This window comes from Lissotriton helveticus, chromosome 1_1 (genome assembly GCF_964261635.1).
Source record: "Lissotriton helveticus chromosome 1_1, aLisHel1.1, whole genome shotgun sequence".
Classification (NCBI taxonomy): domain Eukaryota; kingdom Metazoa; phylum Chordata; class Amphibia; order Caudata; family Salamandridae; genus Lissotriton; species Lissotriton helveticus.
The window spans coordinates 98,278,246-98,301,477 of NC_136057.1; positions in this window are offsets into that span (position 1 = coordinate 98,278,246).

Sequence of the window (23,232 nt, forward strand, 5' to 3'; positions counted from 1 at the left end):
TCACTCTTCCTTTAGAAATCACCGGTCGTGGAAAGCCGAAACGACATTTGGTGTAGAACTTGTCTTTGTTCCGGAATTTACGACGACAGTACTTTCCACATCGATGGCTTTGGAAACGTTGAACTTTTTCTCTTAGGCTTTTTTTCTCCTTTGCGTTTGGAACAGCACACGTAGAATACTGTTCTATGAAACTCATCACTGAGTCTTCTGCATCCGTTCCAAATTTAGGTGCATCCTTGATCCCCAGCAACATATGTATATGAGGAGCACCTCTTGCTTGGTACTCCTTCCTCCAGAAGAAATCCAACACCTCTCCAAGAGGTGGATTCTTCTTAATTATGATGAAAGACATCATACCTTCAAATCTATGATTGAAGTACCTACATACATTGACTGGATCCAAAGAGCACAGTTCTCCGGGTGTCTTGAATTCGATGTTTTCTACGTTAGCATTTGCCTCTCGTAGAAATTCAAGTAAGTCTTCCCAGCCATACTCAGCACAGCTCAAAGTGAGGAACCATGTGGGAGTTCCTAAGTTCCTCAGCATACATTTTAAATCACCATGACGACGGTACCAGTACTCATTAGTACCACGCTGACACGCCATGAGATTAATCAGGTGAGAATCCAAAATACTGTCTTGGACATTGACTTTATCCATAAAGTCACTTGCCGAGATGTTTTGCATGTGTATACCACTTTTCAAGATGTGGTTCACTGCATATGACAGTCCAGACAGATCGCTTTCAAACAGGAGATGAAACAAATAAGGAATGCATTGTCGAAACCTAGGATCTCCTGCATACAATCGCAAAGTCCGGTATTCAGAAGCAGGAATTTGATGAGGTCGCTCATCATATCTTCCTCCCTGACCTGTTGGAAAAAGCTGTGGGAAACACCGAGCTTCCAAACTTTCCTCCCAAACACTAATGGGACTCCCTTTCGCTTGTTTCATTTGAAACAACTCAATAGCATTCCCCATGACTTCCTTGGAATGCAAAGGATGAACACTATAATGTTCATATATTTCTTCACTAGTACAGGGTTCTACTTTCTCAATTTGACCAGCACACAAATCGCTATCCTCTTCCTCACTTACTTCCTCTTCTGCAACATATACATTTTTATAGTATTTATTATATTTTTTCAAATACAATGTTGCCCTTTTGACTTTCCTAACATCTACTAAATCTTGCCATATTTTCTTATTCTTTGTCGGAACCCCATTAACTAAGATAACAAGAGGTTCCTCTTCCACTTTTTCTACTCCAATTGTGTTAATGTTTTTCTTCAAATCTAGAGGCAAATAAACAACTCTTCCCTTTAATCCTCCCTGTAAATCTGATGGAGGCAATTTCCCTGTCTTTGGCTCCATTCTTACAATAGCCTGAAAGGGATGGATACTTTGAATCAAAATAGATTCATAAGTATTTAAATCCTTCAATTCAGAAGGAATCTCAATCAATTCCAGATTATTATGAACTGCTCTAGCAGGCATCTGGTTTTGATTTAATTTGTTACAACAATAAGTACACACACGTTGATCCAATCCCAAATCAAAACAATTTTCTACCATCAAGTATGTTGTAAAATCCTTCCATTCACTATTATTTTCCCTTTCACTTTTTCCATATAAATCCACTAACTTAGTCTGATTCTTATAATAAGTGCGTCGACAACACACACAAGTGAAATTTGGCCTCTCACTTGATTTCACCTCAAACGTCGCAATTTCCCTCTGGAAATTATCTGTACTGGAAACCTGTACACTATCTTCCACATTACTCTCTTCTTCTTGGTCAATTTCAACATTCTCCTCTTTACTTCCAAAGTAACAAAACTCAATTTCTTCACATATATTCTTCACATCTATTTCAGAACCATGCAAAAGAGCAGCGCATAATTGTTTAAGCATAATTGCTGGACTCTTAGCATAATACAACATTCTAACTAATTTCCTCACTTTATTATGATGCACTGCTAGCATCCTGAAATGATGAAAAACACTCTGGCATACTCTCCTGGAAAGACAAGCCAGTGAATGACCATGCAAACCTATCACTTCTCTCACTCTGCAAGGATCTAATTCTTGCAACAACTTCATTTTCTGCTTCAAACTTTTCTTATTAAATGACCGTATAAAATCACAAAGCAAATTGATGGAATCCTGTCGTACACTGCAAATACTACTACACTTCCAGGTGTACACAGGACCCTTAGGACGTCTCCCTAAAACCTCATTACCTAACACCTCTTCTATCTCTGTTGTCACAAGTTTTTCTTTTTCAACTGGACAACCATCTTTCACTTCATAAGCTTGACCACTGGTGTCAACTGCATGCACCAAATCATTATCCTGGAAATAACTCTCCTCATTAAAAAATGCCTCAGAGCTTGAACTATGCATCCATTCTCCAGAAAAAACTTCACAAAAATTACTACGATTAACTATTCTCTTCCATCTACTATTTCTTTTGAAATCATAAATTGCCTTGTTTAGCTTCCTAATTCTATTGATTGTCAAAATAAATAACTTACGTTTAATTTCAAATGCCTGATCAATAACTTTCTCAACTATTTTTTTTCTCTTATAAAAAACCACTTTCTGTTGACCTTTCTTAATATTTTTTAACAAATTGCCAATTATCCTGTTGCGGAACATTCGTTTACGAATGTCCCTAAACTGTTGTTTCCTTCTACTTTCATGCATAGAGTTATCTCTTACTCTAGCAGTAACATTTCTCATTGGCCTTTCCTTACCGTTTGAATTGCTTCTCCTTTTCTGGACTGAAACATTTTCTGTAGTAATATTTTTTTTACTAGAGATATTTCTTATGAATGTTTTTGTACTCTTACCCGGTGCTTTCTTGGTGACTTGACAAATCTTTTTGTTAGAGGACTGCTGCTTTTTTTCATTCACCTGCTGTCTTTGACGTTTTGCAGCCTTTCTCACTCTTTCTTTGCTTGGCATCCTAAAATCTTGAAATAATCTGCAGTTGAATCTGTGGTAAAATATAATAAAAAATGTTATTAACCACTATTACCCAACAGTAAATTAATAACAGTCATCAAAAACTTAACACACTACTTAACATTTTTACATAGAATTTAGAATACAGAAATAGCAGAAAAGAAATGGAATTTATATTCATTTTACCTGTCCTGTTTTATATATGAATCTGATCTAATTTTATGACCATATTTTAATATTTTATTGAAGACACTACACATAACCTGTTTTTGAAGGTGTCTTTATTTTTAAATTAAACGGTTTACATATTTACTTTTTATTTATTATAAATTTATAAAATAAATGTTTATAGTTCCATAGGCTCAAGCAAGTCAGCTTCCCATCCTATGTCATACAATTCTGACAAATCTGCATCCTCATCACGTTCTTCTTCATCCTCAGGATTGAAATCATCCAAGGGATCAACATCCACTGATGTTTCAATTACGAGTTCAATGATGAGGTCGAAATCAACTGATTGTCGCTCATGTTGATGTTGTCTTTATCTTTAAAGAAAGATAACAACAATGAGATGTTGCACAGTAAGAGACAAATCTCAGAGATTATAATAGTAAAATTGTTTAACAAGAGTAACATTTTGCAGCTATTATTTAACCATGTCCAACGATGCTGAGGAGCAGAGGAGGTGAAGCCTATCTCCAATTTTTCACTGAACAGGACTCATCTCTTCTTAACCTTGGATAAACCTCACCGACTCTGTGTCCCCTGCACATAATTAAATGTAAAGGGGCAGATTTATATTAACTAGCACATCCCCAGGGATGCACCAGTTAACGTGCACCGCTGCTCTGCCACCCATGGTGTGCCGCATTTACAATCAGATAGGACAAAGCTACATCAAAACCCTGCGCCTGCTTGAAGCAGGCATAGATCTTGACGCAGGTAGGCTGAAAGCTAAAGCAACAACTAAGTGTCGTGTGCAGAAGTTGCAAAAAAGGAAAAATGGCGTTTAAACCAGTAATGAGCCCATGCTAACTTAACACAGAGTAAAGATATCCAGGATCTACATCAGTTTGGGGTTCACGAACCTGGCAGGTACAAGGCACTGAGGCTTTGCACCGTGCATGTCTCATCCCAAATCATATGTTGTTTGTGAATGAAGCAATTTCCCAGACCAAATGCTTTGGATTGGCTACTTCTAAAAAATTAAACACCCCTACTATCCCGGAGTTACAGGAATATGATGGTTGGAGTAATTTTACTCGGTTGTCCATTAAAGATTTACAGGCCCTACTCCGTAATTCTTCCTTTAACATTTCCAGTATAAATCCAAAAGGTTGACTGCTTTGGCAACGTGCCTTATCCACGGTTTAATAACGCTGCCTTTTGCTTTATATAAGTTTTCAAATTGTATGAAATATATACCAATAGGTCGTTATTACCCTTTACGTAGTGGTTTTCTTCATGAGGTCTGGTCGCTTCCATACACATACAGATTTTCAAAGATGATCAAGAAGTTTATCTGAATGGAGAGGAATGCACTGAGACGCCAGATCATTCACTAATGTGTAGGCACATACAGTTACACGGTTCATGCAACAAACACCGACCAAATATGGCTTGCGTGTTGCAAGGCACGCCAGTTCCTGCTATCATCCCCACGTTCAAGTTGTTGGAAAATGCTAGTTATTTGATGCTCAATAATGAAGATTGTTCTGGGTTAATTAAAAGTATTCCTTTTATCGTAACAGTAAGTGAACGGGTTATTTGCTGCAGAAATGTTCTATTTCCTCCCACACATGAACATAGGGAGTTTTCAATCTGGCCACAAATACCAACCTTGGGAGCACATTTCAACGGCATGGCAAGAATAAGAGCTCTTTTGTCTCAGAGAGAGGTGGCCTTGAGTTCGGCCCGTGAAACTTTCGTGCTTCACATAGCGAACACCCGTACAGAGGTGCAGACCCTTTTAAATACAGATTCGCCTTTCCATTTCAGCAAGATGGTTCGGACTATCTCTAACGCGTCCTCCACAAAGGGCCTGGCGCACTTTTTTAAAGTTGTTACCAGTGGTCTCGTGACTTCATTTGAGAAAATCTTTGGAGTCATCCCTGCTTTCTTTCATTCTATTTTTTCCACTGTGCTTGGTGGATTCCCATTTTTACTTGCATTACCAGCGGACGCTCTTGTGCTTTTTTACATTTTTAAATATGGATGTCCCTCCTGTGCAAGCTCCCGCCCTGCAGCTGCTGACGCTGTTCCGCAATCGCATGCTTGAATATTATGGCACAATGCCGTTGGCGATATTAAGCACGGCATATGGATTATCTTTTCGATTCTCCTACTTCACCTGTGTCCAGCCTGTATTTCACTGCCTGACCTGTGATTTCGATTGGGCCATTGATTTGTGTCTCTGCGGACCGGTTTCTCCTGATGTCGACTTTAATCAGCTGATGAGTCCTATCATTACTCACTAGTTGGTTTGTCCTGGCGAAAGGATTATGGCTGTGGCATTGATGCATGGACTAATTGGTCCCTGGAATTTACTGGCGGCAACACAGTCTTTCTTGGAACAGAGCTTTCTTGAAAACCCACCGAGCTGTCCTCTGATGGTGATAGAGGATCCGGTGCTGGGAGAGCACGTATGTTCTTTTCCGCTTTTAAATTGGATGGCTGAACTCTTTTCGGATTAAGACGGTGACTTCCTATTAGAGGCTGTTGCAGCTTATTTTGCATACACAGTTATGTCATAGACCTTTTTCATGTTTGATATGCTGAGTACTAGCATTTCATTGACAATTCATTGACTTATTTGTCAAGTTTTTATTATTTAGCTTGCCTATTGGCTTAAGCCTCGATAAAGTAGTTGGCTGTTTTATTTTTCTTTAGCATTACATTTTCCTAGTTTTTAATGTTTTACCTTGCGGACCGTCCACATATAAAGTTGCAATCTGCTCTCATGAGATGGCACTTCTATTATCTTATTCAGTTCGTTTCCGGATCATGGGGAGGTGTCATGTAGATCCTGGATATCTTTACACCGTGTTAAGTTAGCATGGGCTCATTACCGGTTTAAACGCCATTTTTCCTTTTTTGCAACTTCTGCACACGACACTTAGTTGTTGCTTTAGCTTTCAACCTAATAGTTCATCGTGATTTACATGAGAATAATATGTTATTGCTCTACTATCTGCTTTACTTGTTAAACTATATCTGTACAGCGAGTGCTGAAGTTTCAAGAACAACACGATACAGAATTGTTATGAGGTCTGATCTCCACGACTTCATACTCATAACATAAGTGCAGCTTCTGCCAATTCTGGGCATGAGGCGGGTTTTATATTGCTTTGCCGAACACACATACACAACACTTGATGCGGTTCACATGAAGAAAGAGCTGGTGTATGCTGATGTGATTCCTTCAAATCTAAGACACTAAAGTATGGGCACGCCCTAAACCAACACAAAGAGACCTTCTTAGCAAATAATATAATATGTGTATTAGGGAGGGTGAGATATAAGCAGCTGCCGGCCGTGGAGGGAGTTACGGTGGGGCAGGGAGGCGGGGAGGGGGAGGGGCAGGGTGGAGCCCTCTCCACCCTGCCCCTCCCCCTCCCCGCCTCCCTGCCCCACCGTAACTCCCTCCACGGCCCGCGGCTGCTTATAAGTGTTGCTAACTCTTATTCATTTACAGCATGTTAACATACTGTCACCATTCGCTTTTTATGTACTAGTAACTATGCTGGTAATTTTGCTACTGATAATATGTGTACTTGTATTATCTAAGATACTACGCCTGAGAAGACGGCATTAGTAAATAAACATTTCAAATACACATGTGTTCTTCTTAACTCCATGTTCTGGTTTCTAAGAAATATATAACGACCGACTGTTCATGAGTTCCACGTATCCTGAGGTACTATAAGTTCATATTCTGGATTGTCTAAACATTGAGAGCTTGTTATATCCAATGTGACACTGTACCTAGCTTGCTAAGGGGTTTTTGATTACTAAGGTGAGTTTTGGGGCACCCTAATTCGCCGAGGTTCCAATCCTCTGTCCACAGTTCTGTGTGAGAACAGAAACCCTGCGACAGGGGCACCCCTGAGCCTTGCTGGAGCTTCATCACACTTGCGATACAACTCCAGCAATGCGCCACCTTTACGGCACAGATACGTCACGCATCTGTGCTGTTTTTGCCCCATGATGCGCCGCATTGTAAATGCAGCACACCATAGGTGACGGAACAGCGGCACAGAATGACTAACACATCCCTGGTGATGCGCCAGTCATCATAAATCTATCCCTATGCTTCTTATCTTGTTAGAGATGAACCGCCATATGTATCATCAAAGTTTTTTGCATTTCCTAAATAGCGAACTTTAAGGAATAAATAGCGATTCTTTACCATTCCTAGTTTGCGATGAGCTATTTGCTAATTACAAATTACCCATTCATTTCCATGCAGCAGGAGGCCCATAGGAATGAAGGTGCAATTTGCGATTAGCAATTACCTCATCGCAAATTACGAATTTTTCCGAGGGTGCAGGAGTGTCTCAAGAACACCCTGCTGCACCCCTGAAAAAGAAATTTGGGGGCATATGGCGCACATAAATTTTGAAAACATTCCTTTACCTCAAAAACGATTTTCAACTCATAATTTGAAAACACTGCACATGGGGAAATGACTTAAAATGTCCTTAAGACACATAAAAGCGTTTTTTGATTGCCTTTGCAGCATGTTTCAGTCACCTTTAACATGCCTATGTAACGCAAACATTCAAAATCTAAATTTGCCATGCACAGGTGGGAGCATATTTACAAGCAATTTGCTCCACAGACAAACTTCTTACATTGAAATGGGAAAAATAACATCAGAGACTCTCAATTACCTTATAAAGAAGCAGACACCATTATGTCCTTGTCATCAATATTAAAACCATTGCTTTTTCTCAAAAACGATTTACAAGTCATAATTTGAAAACACTCCACAGCTCCTATGCACATAAAAACCCTGTCAGTACTAATACTTCACATTTTCTCCAATTACAATTTCTCAAAGAAACAAAATCTATTTGTAAAACACTTGAGACAAAGCAACATTTGAAAAACACAACTTTCTTCATAATTTTCTCCTTAAAGCACACTATTTTCTATCTAAATTAAAGAAATCTTTTCTCACCTTAGCAAATACTTTGAGTTTCAAAACAGTCTCAGAAACACACCAATTTGTCTTCAGCAGAGCAAAAGGTATGCACTCCAGAGTCTGCAGCTATCAAAAGCACAGAAATGCTGTAATTCCTCACACATATCTCTTATGTCACCCAATCAAAACTCTTCCCTCACTTTTTTTCAAATCGAAACCCTTCCCCCCTCTGCCCCCTCTCTGCTTTTTCTGCATAGCAACCACCTCTTGCAAGACCTCTGGTGTTTCCAAGTTCACACAACAATGTTGCAATTGAACTCTGAACTCTCAGTGCACCTGCATATCCAGTGCAATCTTTCATTTAATGATTTTTTCTTCGCCACTCAAAATACATCTTTCAACGAACTCATCCATGCACCCTAACTTTCTGTTTTCAGCAATCAAAATCCACCAATCACTCTTACTGCTTCATTAACACAGAAACTCCTCAGTTTTTTTCATTTTACACTCTCATTTTTTCAACTGCCATTTCATTGCCACACTTCATCTGACTGCATGAGAACCTTCTCTCGCCATGTTTTCTGTCTGGATTGTTGGACATAGTTACATCTATTGGTCTCAGAGGTACGCTGAAAACAGGAATTTACCTAACCTCAATTTACAAGATGTGGAAATTAAGTGGTTTGGCCACAGAGGATTAAAATGTCACCAATTGATACCATTGGTGAAAACCTTTATGCATTTGCCAAAACCTGACCTGTTAATTGTGCACTGTGGAGGTAATGATTTGGGCACTTTGACTGGGGTAGGTCTGGAAATGCTTTTAAAGGACACCTTTGAGCAATTGATGGCACTTTTTCCTCAGACTGCCTTGGTATATTCAAATATATGCCAAAGACAAAAATGGAGGTGGTCGAACCAATTTTGTCCACAAATTGAGAAATCGAGGAAGCATGTAAACAAATCTGTTTCAGCTTACATGAGAGACCATGGAATGGGCTCCCTGTACAACAATAACTTGCGTTACTACATACAAGATATCTACAGAGGAGATGGAGTTCACTTCTCAGATGAGGGCAACAGAATTTTCACTCTGAATTTAAGACTGTGCATTGGTACCTACTTATAAGTACCTAAATGTACCATAAACCCAAAAGCTCTTCTCAGAGCTACCCTACATCTGATCACTCACAATTATTATTTGACTCTAACTTTTTTCACTAATTTTCAAGAAAGTACGCTCCCCAGAACGCTTCCCGGTTCGCGAACCGGGCGCACTCCACGCAAAAAAACTAAAAAAACGATATATTTTTTTTTTGCCCTGCGAGACCCTTTTAAAGCCTCCACATCAAACCTAGGGGGTCAGGGACGATCTACTATGCCCCCTTATGGTCATTTGCCCCTTCGCTTTGGCCTCCTCTTGTCTCTCGATCCTACCGAGAGACAAGATGGCGGCCGCTACGGACTGTTTGGAATGTTTACAGACGCCGAAGAACCAATCAGCTTCGCAAAGCTCCGTAACGCGAAAAGTACGCGAAGCGGAGCGCTGTTACAGATATATATCTTTTTTTGAACGTTAATTTCTCAAAATCCACTGGAGCACATATATTGAGACCTAGCAAAGGCACATCGGGCTACCAGTCCCTACAATTTTGCCAAGTTTCGTGCAAATCCATTCAGCCGTTCGATTATTATTATTTTATTTTTTTTTGCCCCGCGGGGTCCTTTTAAAACCTCCACATCAAACCTAGGGGGTCAGCGAGAATCTACTATGCCCCCTTATGGTCATTTGCCCCTTCGCTTTGGCCTCCTCTTATCTCTCGATCCTACCGAGAGACAAGATGGCGGCCGCTACGGACTGTTTGGAATGTTTACAGACGCCGGAGAACCAATCAGCTTCGCTTCACAAAGCTCCGTTGCGCGAAAAGTACGCGAACTGGAGCGCTGCCCGGTCCGCTGTTACAGATATATATCTTTTTTTAAACGTTAATTTCTCAAAATCCACTGGAGCACATATATTGAGACCTACAAAAGGCACATCGGGCTACCAGTCCCTACAATTTTGCCAAGTTTCGTGCAAATCCATTCAGCCGTTCGGGCTAAAAGTGAGGCCAACCGCCCTATGGAAAACTCAATGTTAAAAACACGTTTTGGGACCCCCTTTTTTCTCGACCCCCCCTGGACGAACCCCCCCCCAATTTTCAGGGGCTGCTCAGAAACAAAATGTGCAATTTTCCTGAAAATTTCAGCCAATTCCGTCCACAAACGCCAAAGTTATTAGACATAGAATTTTCAAAAATCCCATAGAGAAAAAATCCTAACTATATATACCTACTGGCGACCGCCAGTAGGTAATATATATATATATATATATATATAATTACTGAAAAAACCATAGGTTTCAGGCCTGATATAGTTAGGAATTAGCATTAAAAAAACCTTAGAAATTCACTGAAAAAACCATAGGTTTCAGGGGTGTTATAGGTAGCTGGACATTTCACTCATACAAAACCATTGAAATTCCTCCAATATAGTTAGTTGTACTCACTATATCTTGTGCGCCCCCTATCCACTGCTGATGATGTCACATATTACATCATTCATGACATTGTCAGTGACATCACTTTAGGTGAATATTTTAAAGTTGCAAAACTCCACACTTAGAAGAATTTCCAAGTGAAACCAGTCAATGTTAGCCTATCGAAGGAAATTCAAGTTACTGGTAAGTATGGTTAGAATTACTTTTGAGGATCAGTACTTGGATCAAAGATGCAGCACTGAGGTCTCTCCTGATAACAGGTGAGTAAATCGGAATTCGTAGTACATCCAGTAAGCGCCACAGAGCTGCGTAGTAGAGAGATGTAAAAAGGGGCACGGCATGCACCACCTCTCTGCAACGCAGCGCAGTAGCGCTTCCTGGAAGCACCTGGTGGACTACTTGGCCCCCATGGTCCCTCAGGTTTGAAGTTGAATTTTTTCCCCAACTTAAAATGGTTCTCAGGGCACACATCACGTCAGGCCCCGTCCCCTCCCTTCACCACTGTGTAAACGCACCCTGTCACTGTTCTAAATTGAGAGATTAAGTCCCCTTCAATCCTAAGGATCCCTAGGGTCAAACTAGCCCACTAGGTACCTCCAGTAAGCACCACAGAGATGCGTTGCAGAGAGGTGTAAAAAGGGGCGTGGCCTCTGAACACCTGTCTGCAACGCAGCTCCCTGGCGCATACTGGAGATACCTGTTGGGCTTTTTGGAGACTGCCAGTAGGTAATATATATATATATATATATATATATATATATATATATTCACTGAAAAAAACATAGGTTTCCCACCAGTTATAGTTAGGAATTAGCATTTAAAAAACGTATTAAATTCACAGAAAAAACCATAGGTTTCACACCAGTTATAGTTAGCTGGAAATTTAACTCGCATAAAACCATTGAAATTCCCACGTTATAGTTAGTTGGACTCACTATAACTTGCGCGTGCAATGCACTGCTGATGACGTCACATATTACATCACTCATGACATGGTCAGTGACAATTTTAGTTTCTATTTTTGAATATGTGTTTCAAGGGTTACATTACAGTGAAAGGAGGTCTGTCACTCTGTCACAAGGATGGTGTCATCAGTGATGTCATGAGTCATGTCACTGACCATGCCATGAGTGATGTAATGTGTTGGAATCATATGATGGAGGGGGAGGACCCGCTTACATCGTGGCCAGCCAGTATGGACTTCCAGGGCTATTTGGTTCACGATTACAAGAAAGGGAGAGGAGATGGGGGTTGCCTCTGTCCTGCAAACTTCGCTGCCTGAACGTATATTTTGGTGAGCATCGCAGTGTAAGCTTAAGCACTTGGCAATCAGCATTTGACAAGTAATTTTACAACAGCATTTTCGCTGCACCTTTGAACTGGCATAAAGAATTTGGATACTGGGTGCATTTAACGCTATTCAGCATGATTGTAAAAGCCCAGCACAGACTTTTGAATATCCATCAGGTGCATGCTGGGACTCGCAGTTCAGCAAACTGCGGGTTTGAGTCCACTTGGAAATTATTGACACACCAGACTATGATTAAGGCGGAGACCCGCCGAAACGCGTCAGAGACTATTTAAATTGTGTCATTACCTGCTGTGCTCGAGACGAATAAAGTCTGTTTTCAGGTGTAAGGCGAAGTTTGGGCTCTGTTATTTTCTTGGGAGCAACTCAGCGGCAGATTCTCCATTTCTGCCTTGGAGCCCGCCCTGCAGGTGTCATAGCCCCCGGTAAATGGAACTTTGTTGGAATCATATGATGGAGGGGGAGGACCCGCTTACATCGTGGCCAGCCAGTATGGACTTCCAGGGCTATTTGGTTCACGATTACAAGAAAGGGAGAGGAGAAGGGGGTTGCCTCTGTCCTGCAAACTTCGCTGCCTGAACGTATATTTTGGTGAGCATCGCAGTGTAAGCTTAAGCACTTGGCAATCAGCATTTGACAAGTAATTTTACAACAGCATTTTCGCTGCACCTTTGAACTGGCATAAAGAATTTGGATACTGGTATTTGATATTTGATATTTGATATTTTGTGGGTATTTGTAAAGTGCAAGCGTTCGCTCCCAGGGGAGCATCATGGCGCTGGGTGCATTTAACGCTATTCAGCATGATTGTAAAAGCCCAGCACAGACTTTTGAATATCCATCAGGTGCATGCTGGGACTCGCAGTTCAGCAAACTGCGGGTTTGAGTCCACTTGGAAATTATTGACACACCAGACTATGATTAAGGCGGAGACCCGCCGAAACGCGTCAGAGACTATTTAAATTGTGTCATTACCTGCTGTGCTCGAGACGAATAAAGTCTGTTTTCAGGTGTAAGGCGAAGTTTGGGCTCTGTTATTTTCTTGGGAGCAACTCAGCGGCAGATTCTCCATTTCTGCCTTGGAGCCCGCCCTGCAGGTGTCATAGCCCCCGGTAAATGGAACTTTGTTGGAATCATATATATATATATATATATATATATATATATATATATATATATATATATATATATATATATATATATATATATATATATATATATATATATATATATATATATATATATATATTCACTGAAAAAAACATAGGTTTCACACCAGTTATAGTTAGGAATTAGCATTTAAAAAACGTATTAAATTCACAGAAAAAACCATAGGTTTCACACCAGTTATAGTTAGCTGGAAATTTAACTCGCATAAAACCATTGAAATTCCCACGTTATAGTTAGTTGGACTCACTATAACTTGCGCGTGCAATGCACTGCTGATGACGTCACATATTACATCACTCATGACATGGTCAGTGACAATTTTAGTTTCTATTTTTGAATATGTGTTTCAAGGGTTACATTACAGTGAAAGGAGGTCTGTCACTCTGTCACAAGGATGGTGTCATCAGTGATGTCATGAGTCATGTCACTGACCATGCCATGAGTGATGTAATATGTGACGTCATCAGCAGTGCATTGCACGCGCAAGTTATAGTGAGTCCAACTAACTATAACGTGGGAATTTCAATGGTTTTATGCGAGTAAAATTTCCAGCTAACTATAACTGGTGTGAAACCTATGGTTTTTTCAGTGAATTTAATAGGTTTTTTAAATGCTAATTCCTAACTATAACTGGTGTGAAACCTATGTTTTTTTCAGTGAATTTCAAAGGTTTTTTAATAGCAAATCTCTATAGGTATGAAAAGTAATATTTTTTATAACGAATTTTATATGGTATAATTATGTAATAGTATTTTTTTACCGGGGCGCGTACCGATGCGCTCACCGGTAAGCGCCGTGTAACGGCGCGCCCCGGGGCGCGTACAGGTGAGCGTCCCGTTAGCGCTATTGCCACGAACGAAAACAACATTGTGACGTATCGCGTAGCCGCGTGATGCGTCATATGACGCACTGCGTAAGCGCACCCGGAAGCACACGAGTGCATACGATCGCGCAACGTAAGCACCGACGGGCGCGCCCCGGGGTGCGTAGCGTAAGTGCGTCGGGTCATGTGACCTGAAAATAACACTTTTCATTGGTTCAAATCAGTTTTGGTTTCCAAATGATGAAAGCCTGGATCATGTGACTTGAAAATAACACTTTTCATTGGTTCAGAACAGTTTTGTTTTCCAAATGAGGAAAGCCCCCACCTTTTTTCCTCATTCTCACTTTGTTCTTTGAGTGAGGAAGACCTGTTTTTTTCTTACAGATATGGCTACAGTACTATCAGCAGCTGGAGCATCTGCCCCACCACCACCACCACCACCACCACAAGGACCACCAGAACATTACATTGGTGGTCAAGAACAAGAGGAGGAGGACGAGGAAGAGGAGGAAGAGAGAAGGCAGTTCCTGCCTGAAGACAATGCCCCATACAAACCTAGGGAGCACTTCATATGGGAGTTTTACAAAATCCCAAGGGGTTCCAAAAAAGTCAACGCTGCGAAGGTAACCTGTTTGATCTGTGGTGCTGTGCTATCCAGGGGAAACCCTACAAAAAAATATTCCTTTGGGAATCATACGATGATTCGGCACATGCAGCGTTTGCACCCCAACAACTATTCTGCAGCAGAGGTGAGAGAACTCTGCAGAAACCTACCGCAATCATCTGCCAGAACCTCAACAACGAAAGAACCCACTTCATCGGGTCCAGAGGCAAGTCAGATGATTCCAAGTATACAACCAAAGTTTGGGGGATACAAAATTGTTTGTAAATATTGTGGCAAAACAATTTGTTATGGTGAGCAAAGCATTACGCTCATCAACGTTGCTGGTGATAACCACAAATGCCAGAAGAAACCTTAATTTTTTTCTGATTTTGTTTTGCTCCAGTTGAGCCGTTTACAATTCCCTGTTTTTTTGTTTCTCCCCATAAAAAATACAAAACAAAATTTAAAACTGTTCAGAAAAGCCAAAAAAAGTAAAAAAAATTCAAAAAACAATAAAAAAAATATAAAACAACAAAAAAACTGTTCTTTTTAGAACTACCTCTAATTTATCAAAATAAACCTATATTTTTAAAGAATCTCTGTCAATCTTTTTTCTGTGCACCGGGGCGCGCACCGAGGCGCGCCCCAAAAAAAAGAAAAAAAAATTAATGAAGGAGTGAGCATGAGGGAAGAACACAGAGAGAGTAATGTTAAGAGAAAGAGAGCTAGAGGGAGCAACACAGAGGGATTGTTTATTACATAGTAAAAAAGAGAGAAGGTGTAATAGAGTGTAAGTGAGAAAAGGAAAATTAATAAGGGAGCCAAAGAAGGGAAGAGAGAGGAAGAAGACTAAAGTAGAGGTACTGGGAGAATGTGAGTGGATGTTGAAAGTAAAAGGAAGGACAGTAAAGGATGGGGAATGAGGGGTAGTGACGGAACCGGAATAAATGAACAACGGTGAGGGAGGGTGAGAAAAGAGCAGTGAGTGTAAGTAAAGAGGGGTGAAAGAGGGTGGATAAAACTGAATTAGGGTAAGACATGGGGAGTGACAGAGAGAAAGGACAGAGAGAGTAAAGGAAACAGTGACTGAAAGGGTCTGAGTGAAACAACAAAGAAAGGTAAGTAAGGCAGTGTGGGTGACTTATAGGGAGTCAGTATGACAAAAGAGTAGTGACAGAGTGAGGGGACAGAGACAGCGACGGTAAGAGAGACAGAGTGAGGGAACGGAAGTGAGGAACTGTGAGGACAGACGGACTGAGAGAACGAGTGAGAGGAGTAAAGTAAATGGGTAAGAGAATGAGTGAGGGAGCAAAGGAAGGGAAGAGAGTGTAAGGGAAGTAAAGCAGGGAGACTGAAATAAGTTGAATGTGGTAGGACAGTAGGGAAAGAGGAGTAAATATGGAGGATAAGAATAAGTGAGGGAAGCAGAGTAAGGAAACAGGAGTGAGGTAGGGTGAGAGAATAGTAATGAGGTTAAAGCAAAGGGTGATGACAAATTACATTTTTTTAGTCATACTTACCTTTAATTAATGTAAATGTAATTACCTGTTTTAACTACACTTTGTATCTGTGAAAGAGAGAAAAAAATAAGTTATAATTAGTAAAATATATATTTTAAAATAGAAGATACAAGTCAAGATGTTAAAAATCATAAAAGTGTACTAAGAAATAAAGTAAGAGTGAAGGACACAGAAAGGGAAATAAAGTAATGTAGAAGGACAAAAAGAGGGAAAAAGAAATAGAAGGAGAGTAAATTACTAAGAGTAAGGTAGATACGTTCAGTGACAGAGAGGAAGAGAAGAAGAGAGAAATGAACTGAAGGTAAGAAAGATACTAAAAGAATGTGAGTTAGCAAAACTTAATCAGAAAACAGGAGTAAGTAAAAAGGGAATGACCGAGAGGGAAAGGAGTCTGATTGAGGATGCATTTACAAGAACGAGGAATGGAAGATGAGTGAGAGTGAGTGAAGGGGAGTTACAAAGTGAAGGGATGAAGGAAGAGAGGATAATATAGAAGGATTGAGGAAAAAGGAGTGAGGAAGTTAGTGGACAGAGGGACTAGGGGAAGGACTGGGTGAAGTGGAATACAATGAGTGAGGAAAGGAAAATGAGTAAGGGAGGAAAAGAAGGAAAGAGAGGAGAAGAGGAGTAAAGCAGTGGAACAGAGAGAATGTGATTCGTTGATGAAAGTAAAGAGAAGGACACTGAATAATAGGAAATGAGAAGTAGTAATGGAACCGGAGTAAAAAAAAAAAGAGATGAAGAACTATGATAGAGGAGCAGTGAATTTTTATTAAGAGAAATGATAGAAGGTAGATAAACATAAGTGACCATAAGACAAGGAGAGTCAGGGACTGAGAATATAGAGGTAGTGAAGGAAAAACAAAGAGAAGAGGACAAAAGAAAACAGCATAGAAAGATAAGTCAGGGAGGGTGGGTGAGGTATAGTGACAGACTACGACAAAAGAGCTGAATGAGTAAAGAGGAATTACTAAAACAGGAAAGAAGGAAAACACGGAAAAGGGAAATAAAACAGAGAGACTGAAAGTTGAAAACTGATGCAAGGGAGAGAGGGGATGCAAACAGTTGAAATGGGAATAAGGGATTGTGAAAGAAGTGGAGTAAAGGAACGGGGGTGAAACAGAGTGAGAGAAAGACATTATAAGTGAATAAAAAGAGCTGAAAGAGGGTGGAAAAAGGAAAGTGAGTGTGAGACAATGGGAATACAATTTAAATTACACAGTACAAACTATAGAATAACTTGTACAACATGTTACATAGTTTATTTTTGCTGTTCTCAGAATATATTGAATTTCACTTAAAACAGTGAGTTCAAATTACTCATCATATGACAGCGGGAAAAAAAAACACAATCTAAAAGATTGTGTTTTAAAAAAAAACGTATAAACTTAAAAATCACAAATGTACACTAATCTTTGATTCACTTACTTTTCCTTTAGGCCAAATAGTACATCATGAAGGTCCTTTTCGTTGGAAAGTACTCTGCTGTTCACTAAAAAATCCATTTCATCGACTTTCTAGAAGAAAAGCACCAAGAACATCTGAAATATTTTCATTATTTTCATATACTCCTTTTTTTCAGTCATGACTCTTTGCTCATTCCTTCACTTTTCCTTAAGGCCAAATAGTGTCAGATGTATGAGTATATTTTCAAATTACTTAAAAGAAACTCTGAAATTACCGTTTTCCCGACGTTCTGAAAGAAAGACTCATACAACATTTTCACAATATTTAAATATTCATAATTCCATCTCTGACTCACTCATGTTCATCATTATGTATGATACTGATATCATTTACTATGAGATCCACTTACAGTACCTATATGACAACTCAATTGTTTATATTATCTTGATCACTTTTACTCAGAATATAATTTTAAACAGTAAACTAACTTTTATTAACTGCTCCCGTCTTCATAGGCCAATTACCTTTACTTAAATTTTGGTTCTAAAAACACTAGGTAAGAATTTTTTAAGTCAAAAGGCAAACGTTGTTTGAAAGTCAAATGAGTATCATTACAGTTAGTCCAACGTTTTCGACATTTTAAATAAATTGTATAATGCCCTGATGTTGTTGAAGGACCGTCATGATAAATAATAGCTACAGTTGTAAAAGTTCTTCCTGAAATTGATAACTGAGAAGCCACTAAATTTTTAATAGAAGTTGTCAATTTACTTCCATCAGGTCTACATCGTTGGAACATTAAAATGACATACTGACCATAAGTTTGTATAAATAATGTGGACAGCATTGCAGACTTACATTGGGTACATATCATATTGTGATCAGCTGCTTTAACTAGATTATTAAAAGACACTGATTTGCAGTCTGGTAAAGTCAAATATATAAATCTTTCAGTGTCTATTCTAGTACTACTTGATAAACTACAATTGTCGCAGTCATGCTGCCATTGATAAGAAAGACTAAAAATATTTTTTATATCTACTCCTTCATCTTCCAATACATCAAACATATACATTAAAAATTCCTGACAATCCTGCTGAATATTCTGTGAAAATTGTTTTTTACCAGAACATATGTCTAAAAGATTTCGAATTTCTGAAACACTTTCTATTTTCGCTCTATCACTGTTACATTTCTCAAACACAGAATTCAATAAACAGCAGAATGTTTGATCTCGATTTTCAACAATCTGTTCTTGTAGATTTTGAAGAAAAAAAACAACATTAACCACTACATTAGCATAGCAGTTGACACCAGAACTGGTTTCAAATTGAAATCCAACAACATCTTCAACCAAATCCTTTTTCTTTCTGCTTACAATTAAAGTTTCATCTACTTTTTGTCTTTTTGCTAGTACCTCACTGCAATTATTCTCATTTCTTCTTTTTTGGCCTACCACACGTTTTTCAAGCAGAGGATATTGAGGCAAATGTGGAGCATACTTTCTTCTTAACCTATTGTATTCTTTAACACAATCTAGATCTGCACAAATCTTTGTCTCATCACACTCAACCAAGTACAATCCTGATAAAGTTCTGACTCGTGATAATGCCACATATGCCATACCTTCTTTAAACACAGAAGTTCCAATGTTCACCAGAGCACTATCTACACTTAAACCTTGAGATTTATGAATTGTGACTGCATATGCCAGACAAATAGGGAACTGTTTTCGGCGAACATATAAGTCTTTCACAAGCAAAAATCTAGCTGAACAACGACTGATTTGTTGTATTTCATCAATGCCATCAAATTTAATTTTTAAAAATGCAATTCCATCTCTATTTCTGCAATTCACAAAATCAACAACATGACCCATTGCTCCATTTACCAGACCTCTTTCAACATGTAAATTCCTTCTCAAAATGATACGACAATTTAAACACACATTCAGAGTCTTTTCAAAACCAGCAGTTTTAGATATAGTCTTCTCTAATGAATCCAATTTTGATTTCAAATTTTCAGACAAAATAATTGTTGCTCCCATATGCTCTATTTTATCTATAGCTTCCAGTTTCACAATCTCTTCATTTTCTAACTTTAACATTTTGTTGTTGAAGATGGAACATTCTTTCACAGTTGGCATCAAACATATCCCAGATTTGTTCTCAGTAATTTTCTTAAAAATATTCTCTGGAAGAATGTTTTCATCTGGATACAAGTTTGAAATTAATCATGCATGTAAAGCTTCCTTCCCATGCTCACTTAGTTTTCCGATTCTTACATCTTGGAGAATATTTTTATAATCTTCATCCTTTGCCTGTCGCATATTTTGAAACAGTTCTGCATATTTGAAGTTTAACCATATATTAACATTTCCAATGCTTCCTAGGCACTTCCTGGTATCTTCATGCGTGAGCATTTTAAACACAGGTTGTCCTTTTACTGGAGTCAACTGCAGTAGATCTCCAAAAACAATAATATGTTTTCCTCCGAATAAGACATCATATTCTGTTCTAGGAATTTCTTGCATTCTCAAATGCACAAAAGCAAGCATTAGATTTGAGACCATGCTTACTTCATCAATGATAAGAAGTTTCATTTTCTTCAGGATTCTCGAAACTTCAGAACACGCATCTCCAGATAACTTGTGGTATTGAAATGTATTATCATGCTCAACTGGTAGCATCAGTAAACGATGTAAAGTAATCCCTTTAATGTTATGTGCTGCCAGCCCAGTTGGAGCGGTTACAACACAAGACAGCGGTGATTCAGTCCTTTTCTGCAAATAAGTTGCAATTGCTTTAATCAGAAAACTTTTTCCAGTTCCCGCTTCTCCACTCACGTACAGTCGGACAGGCTTAAATGATGTACATGAGCACTCTTTTTTTTCATGACTGAATCCATGTTCAATCTGTTCTGTGACTTCGTCATATATCTGTTTCTGCTCAATGTTTAGTTGTTTCACCAAATCTTCTAAATTAATTACATCCTCTTCAGCTTGTTCCATAGCTCTTTCCACCTCATCCATGGCAGTGGCAGCCTCATTTTGAATAATTGGTCCTCCTAGTGGATCCTGACTCAATGAAGTAGCACTCTGACTGTCTTGAGAACTGTCTCTCGCAATCTCTGCAGCAATTGTTGCTTCTTGCTCTATTTCTTCGTTCAACACTTGCAGATAATTTGGAAAAACAGGACATTCTATGGTATCCTTGGTTGCATTAAAAGAGTCTTCGTAACAGAGAAAATCTCCAAGTAGTTCCTCTTCTGTACGCCATGGTTTAAAGAGTTGCAAAAGAGCCAAATAGTAAAATTCCCTTTTGTCTGGATTTTCGCAACTCAATTTTCGATGATTAATCAAATGACCTTTTCTCTGCTTCACTAGACATCCTTCACATACAATGACAGCATATATTCCATTATTGATATCTTCTCTGATGTTCCTCTTATAAATATAGCTTTGCAGAACTTCATAGAGACAAGCGTTCTCAAGGTGAGGACTTCTATTTGGATAGTATGTATCCAACATGTTTGTCTTCAAAATATCTGTACTATCTGGTTCTTTCTCTGCCAAATACTCTATTTCTTGTACAGATTTCAAAACTCGGTTTCGTGTTGCAGCAAGACCTAGACTCACCCAAATGATGGTTCTAGATTTGGCATATAGACTTGCTCATGACAATCGATCAGAACATTCATATGCTCCAATTTCTCGATGTGACAACATCTTCAGACTGTAACTGTATAATTTCTTGCTTAGACTCTTTTCATGTGAAATGTCCTCCCACATTTCCTTCAGTTCTGTCTATTCTTTTTTTGTGATGTAAGACGCCACATATCGAGCCACAGCAATAGAGTTGTCAGCAACTAATTGAATATCCATGTTAGCATTCCACATGGACAAAATCACTGGGTTGTAGTCGTTGATGTACTTGGACTCTTCGTTTCTTTTTAAATTGTATGTATTTTTTGGTGATTTCCTCGTCACAGTATGTCGTAGAGAAGACATCAAATTATTTATTCTTCCTTTGGAAATCACTGCTCGTGGAAAGCCAAAACGACATTTTGTGTAGAAATTTTCCTTGTTTTTGAATTTATGACGACAATACTTCCCACAACGATGGGATTGAAAGCGTAAAACTTGTTGCCTTAGACTGTTTTCCTCGGTAGTTTTCGGAACAGCACATGTTGAATACTCTTCAATGAAACTCATCACTGTTTCATCCGAATCTGTTCCAAATTTGGGTGCATCTTTAATCCACAACAACATATGTATGTGAGGAGCACCTCTCGCTTGATACTCCTTTCTCCAAAAGAAATCCAAAACCTCTCCAAGGGGAGGATTTTTTTTGTTGGTAATAAAAGACATCATAGCTTCAAATCTATGATTAAAATATCTGCATACATTCACTGGATCCAAAGAACACAGTTCTCCAGGTGTTTTGAATTCTATATTTTGTATATTTGCATTTGCCACGCGTATAAATTGAAGTAAGTCGTCCCATGCATACTCGGCCCAGCTAAGAGTGAGGAACCATGTAGGAGTTCCTAAGTTTCTTAGCATACATTTCAATTCCCCATGACGACGGTACCAATACTCGTTTGTATCACGTTGACATGCCATGAGATTGATTAGATGAGATTCCAAAATATTATCTTGCAGATTGACTTTCTCCATAAAGTCCCTCGCCGAAACATTTGGCAGATGTGCTCCACTTTTCAGTATATGATTTACTGCATAAGAAAGGCCAGACAAGTCACTTTCATACAGTAGATGAAACAAATATGGAATACATTGACGAAACCTTGGATCTTCAGCATATAATCTTAAAGACCGGTATTCAGATGCAGGAATTTGAAGTGGTCGATCGTCATATCGTCCACCTCGACCTGTTGGAAATAGCTGTGGAAAAGAACGAGCTTCCAAACTTTCTTCCCATACACTAATGGGACTTCCTTTTGCTGCTTTCATTTGAAACAAGTCAATTGCATTCCCCATTACTTCTTTGGAATGCAAAGGATGAACAGTATAATGTTCATATATTTCTTCACTTCTAAACACATCAACTTTTTCAATTTGGCCGGCTGAACAATCACTGTCTTCTTCTGCAGCTATTTCCTCTGCTCCAACACATACATGTTTGTAGTACTCATTGTTTTTGACTAAATACAACGTTGCCTTTTTGACTTTCCTAACATCCACTAAATCTTGCCAGATTTTCTTACTCTTTGTCGGAACCCCATTAACTAGAATAACTAAAGGTTCCTCTTCCACTTTTTCTACACCAATTGTATCAATATTTTTCTTGACATCTAGAGGCAAATAAACAACTCTTCCCTTTAATCCTCTCTGTAAATCTGAAGGAGGCAATTTCCCTATCTTAGGCTCCATGCGAACAATAGCTTGAAAAGGATGGACACATTGAATCAAAATAGATTCATATATATTTAAATCCATCAATTCAGCAGGAATGTCTACCAACTCAAGATTATTATGAACAGCTCTAGCAGGCATTCTGTTTTCATTTAATTTATTATAACAATATTTACAAATACGCTGATCAGAACTCAAATCAAAAGAATTCTCGACCAACAAATAAGTTATAAAATTCTTCCATTCACTATTATTTTCCATTTCACTTTTTGCATATAAATCAACTAACCTAGTCTGAATCTTATAATGAGTCCGTCGACAACACACACAAGTAAAATTAGGCCTTTCACTTGATTTCACCTTAAACTT